This window comes from Schistocerca americana, unplaced genomic scaffold (assembly GCF_021461395.2).
Source record: "Schistocerca americana isolate TAMUIC-IGC-003095 unplaced genomic scaffold, iqSchAmer2.1 HiC_scaffold_596, whole genome shotgun sequence".
NCBI lineage: Eukaryota > Metazoa > Arthropoda > Insecta > Orthoptera > Acrididae > Schistocerca > Schistocerca americana.
Genome location: NW_025726342.1, coordinates 65,001 through 70,000, shown reverse-complemented (window position 1 = coordinate 70,000; position 5,000 = coordinate 65,001). Strand labels below are relative to the sequence as shown.

The window sequence follows — 5,000 nt, the reverse complement described above, 5'->3', positions numbered from 1 at the left end:
GCTCGCCGTGTCACTAATGTACAGAGATACAATAGTTTCGACTGGAACCGGATTAAACGTATACACGGCGCTGATTAGTAATAGATAGAGCCATCAGAATACAGATAATGTATAGACCTGTCCGTATACATGCTGAAAGACTCTGCTCACAATCACACGTCAGCCAGACACTCTTATCACGCACTACTCTCTGCCTGTAACAGGCACACAGACAATATGTAAGCACCAGCATGGAACAACACCCAGTGCATCCTCTCTGCCACATTAGACAATCCACACTATCATAACCAGACCGGGAGGTCCACTCGGAAAACAGAATATCCCACCCTTCCGACAACCACCATTGCTCAGCTAAGCCACCAACACCCACACATGTCCCAGACAGGGGTGCACCCAACATCACAATACTGCCTCCTGTCACACCACACAAACAATGGCAGGAATGAAAGACACAGGTCTGCCACAAGCATGGAATCAGAGCGCCGCCTGTTATGAGCCAAAGGTGCACCCTGACGTGGCAAATCAGATGATGCCGCAGTCATTTACTTACGATAATCACAATCAACAAACCGGGCCCCCCCCCCCCCCCCAAGTGCCTTAACCTAACCCGTATTGTACCTTAACCTAACCAGTATTGTACCTTAACCTAACCCGTATTGTACCTTAACCTAACCCGTATTGTACCTTAACCTAACCCGTATTGTACCTTAACCTAACCCGTATTGTACCTTAACCTAACCCGTATTGTACCTTAACCTAACCCGTATTGTACCTTAACCTAACCCATATTGTACCTTAACCTAACCCATATTGTACCTTAACCTAACCCATATTGTACCTTAACCTAACCCATATTGTACCTTAACCTAACCCATATTGTACCTTAACCTAACCCATATTGTACCTTAACCTAACCCATATTGTACCTTAACCTAACCCATATTGTACCTTAACCTAACCCATGTTGCGCCTTAACCTAACCCATGTTGCGCCTTAACCTAACCCATGTTGCGCCTTAACCTAACCCATGTTGCGCCTTAACCTAACCCATGTTGCGCCTTAACCTAACCCATGTTGCGCCTTAACCTAACCCATGTTGCGCCTTAACCTAACCCATGTTGCGCCTTAACCTAACCCATGTTGCGCCTTAACCTAACCCATGTTGCGCCTTAACCTAACCCATGTTGCGCCTTAACCTAACCCATGTTGCGCCTTAACCTAACCCATGTTGCGCCTTAACCTAACCTATGTTGCGCCTTAACCTAACCTATGTTGCGCCTTAACCTAACCTATGTTGCGCCTTAACCTAACCTATGTTGCGCCTTAACCTAACCTATGTTGCGCCTTAACCTAACCTATGTTGCGCCTTAACCTAACCTATGTTGCGCCTTAACCTAACCTATGTTGCGCCGTAACCTAACCTATGTTGCGCCGTAACCTAACCTATGTTGCGCCATAACCTAACCTATGTTGCGCCTTAACCTAACCTATGTTGCGCCTTAACCTAACCTATGTTGCGCCTTAACCTAACCTATGTTGCGCCGTAACCTAACCTATGTTGCGCCTTAACCTAACCTATGTTGCGCCTTAACCTAACCTATGTTGCGCCTTAACCTAACCTATGTTGCGCCTTAACCTAACCTATGTTGCGCCTTAACCTAACCTATGTTGCGCCTTAACCTAACCTATGTTGCGCCTTAACCTAACCTATGTTGCGCCTTAACCTAACCTATGTTGCGCCGTAACCTAACCTATGTTGCGCCTTAACCTAACCTATGTTGCGCCTTAACCTAACCTATGTTGCGCCGTAACCTAACCTATGTTGCGCCTTAACCTAACCTATGTTGCGCCTTAACCTAACCTATGTTGCGCCTTAACCTAACCTATGTTGCGCCTTAACCTAACCTATGTTGCGCCTTAACCTAACCTATGTTGCGCCTTAACCTAACCTATGTTGCGCCTTAACCCAACACACGTTGGGCCTTAACCCAACACACGTTGGGCCTTAACCCAACACACGTTGGGCCTTAACCCAACACACGTTGGGCCTTAACCCAACACACGTTGGGCCTTAACCCAACACACGTTGGGCCTTAACCCAACACACGTTGGGCCTTAACCCAACACACGTTGGGCCTTAACCCAACACACGTTGGGCCTTAACCCAACACACGTTGGGCCTTAACCCAACACACGTTGGGCCTTAACCCAACACACGTTGGGCCTTAACCCAACACACGTTGGGCCTTAACCCAACACACGTTGGGCCTTAACCCAACACACGTTGGGCCTTAACCCAACACACGTTGGGCCTTAACCCAACACACGTTGGGCCTTAACCCAACACACGTTGGGCCTTAACCCAACACACGTTGGGCCTTAACCCAACACACGTTGGGCCTTAACCCAACACACGTTGGGCCTTAACCCAACACACGTTGGGCCTTAACCCAACACACGTTGGGCCTTAACCCAACACACGTTGGGCCTTAACCCAACACACGTTGGGCCTTAACCCAACACACGTTGGGCCTTAACCCAACACACGTTGGGCCTTAACCCAACACACGTTGGGCCTTAACCTGCTCTGTAATTGTCATACGACGCGTTAAATTAGTGTAGTGTTGCCTAACTGCAACCCCCGCAATATAGTTTGCTACTCGCACTGCCCGGTCCCCAGAGTATCGCTTCATGTTAAACACCTTGCAGCTATACACTGTAATGCGGATGGCGGCAGGACGTACATGCTCAATGCCCTTCGCAGTTGTTCATTGGCATTCGCATGGCGAAGCACAGCCTACGTTGTGGTACGGCTTGTGGCAACTGTCCGCTGATGTTGTACGTCCAAATCACACACTGTACCGCACATTGGTCCTCATGTACTGAATGATACATCGTGGTACATGTGTGACCGTACCACGACTGCGCCAACAACGGCGAACCATACGGTCCAAATATTGTGCACTCAGCTACGTGTCGTCTCCCTATAAGAGCTGGATTGCAGTATGGTATGCCGTGGATGGCGATCAGCATGAGCCGTCTGTTGATGTAGTGGCGCGTGTTGTCAGACGTAGTCGTCTCTTCTCACACACCGTGATAGCATGGTGCACTGCGTTCCACATCTGCGACATGCGACAGAGGCCGGTTGACAGTCGTTCGCGCAATGGACATCGCATACGTACGGGGGCCACCTTCCACGTGTTCGCGAAGCGTGCACATGTTGTTGCGTGTATGTGGGCAGACATAGTGTGTCGTGACACCTGACACAGGCATGCAACAATCGTTGAATTTGCAAATGGCGATGGACGTCTACGTTTGCTGGTGACGTTACGCAAATGAAGAACTGGTAAACCGTTGTGGTGCGGTTGTTCTCGCTAGAGGTGAATCAGTGATGGCGACGATCGGTTGAGCTACCAACCGGTTGTTTCAGCGATACCCACCATGCCCACGAACGTGAATGGCATGTGGGTGTGAAGCGATACGCGGCGGTGGCTGGGTGGGACCGTCCCCGGCCGGTGAGGGGGGGCCTTCCGGCGTGCTGGCCGCGCGGTGCGTGGGCGCACGCGCTACAGCCGGCTGGTGGGGGCGGCCAGTGGCAGGCGCGCCGGCCGACGGAGGCGGCAGGCGGCGCAGCTGCGCGCCGGCGCACCCTGCACGCGGCGCCGTGCGGCCAAAGTAGGTCCTCGCGGGCCCGGTGCGAAGCGCGGTGGACATCTGCAGTGTGCTGGTCCGATTGAGGACTGTGTGCGCTGAGGATGCGCCGCCGCCCGGCGCTCGGCGCCGCGACGCCGTCTGCTGCTCGGTCGCCTCTGCGGTTCTCGCAGGTGGATTGTATCGCAGCTGTGCGGACGTGTTGGCGCGTGCGCTGTGCTGGGAGAGTTCGCTTCGGCACCCAAGTGGGGCTTTTGTCCTTCTGTGGCGCTGGCGTTGGAGCTGCCGGCCACCGTAGGTGGCGCGTGTTGTCTCCCGCCGGCAATGCCACGACAGCACGCTCCCGGGCCTCTGTCGGCAGCGGCAAGCTCAGTTGGGAGCACGGGTGGTCGCACCTAAAGCGTCTACTCGCCAAACTCCGGGCGATTGCGCCTCTCTCGAACCCGACCAAGTACTTAGGACGGCGCTGCGCGCCGCCGGGACCTGAGAGGGTTTCGAGGTGTATTGTGCAGGGGAGCTCAGCCTCCTCCTGTTTGCAGAATAATTGAGCGGACGCTTGCGTGTTCGCGCGGGCCCCCGGGACACACTCCCGGGCGGCCGGCTGCTCAGCTCTAGTTGACGCAGCTCCCTGGTTGATCCTGCCAGTAGTCATATGCTTGTCTCAAAGATTAAGCCATGCATGTCTCAGTACAAGCCGCATTAAGGTGAAACCGCGAATGGCTCATTAAATCAGTTATGGTTCCTTAGATCGTACCCACGTTACTTGGATAACTGTGGTAATTCTAGAGCTAATACATGCAAACAGAGTCCCGACCAGAGATGGAAGGGACGCTTTTATTAGATCAAAACCAATCGGTCGGCTCGTCCGGTCCGTTTGCCTTGGTGACTCTGAATAACTTTGGGCTGATCGCACGGTCCTCGTACCGGCGACGCATCTTTCAAATGTCTGCCTTATCAACTGTCGATGGTAGGTTCTGCGCCTACCATGGTTGTAACGGGTAACGGGGAATCAGGGTTCGATTCCGGAGAGGGAGCCTGAGAAACGGCTACCACATCCAAGGAAGGCAGCAGGCGCGCAAATTACCCACTCCCGGCACGGGGAGGTAGTGACGAAAAATAACGATACGGGACTCATCCGAGGCCCCGTAATCGGAATGAGTACACTTTAAATCCTTTAACGAGTATCTATTGGAGGGCAAGTCTGGTGCCAGCAGCCGCGGTAATTCCAGCTCCAATAGCGTATATTAAAGTTGTTGCGGTTAAAAAGCTCGTAGTTGGATTTGTGTCCCACGCTGTTGGTTCACCGCCCGTCGGTGTTTAACTGGCATGTATCGTGGGACGTCCTGCCG

The 5,000-nt window shown here is 52.8% G+C and overlaps 1 non-coding gene across 1 annotated transcript in view; it reads left to right on the top strand.

Moving 5' to 3' along the window:
* Positions 1-4,276: 4,276 nt before the first annotated feature.
* The window catches only part of LOC124587258, a 1,910-nt gene continuing 1,186 nt past the window's right edge, over positions 4,277-5,000 (top strand). Inside the window, exon 1 of the ribosomal RNA XR_006975381.1 lies at positions 4,277-5,000. This exon is cut by the window's right edge and continues 1,186 nt beyond it. This is a non-coding gene — a ribosomal RNA (small subunit ribosomal RNA).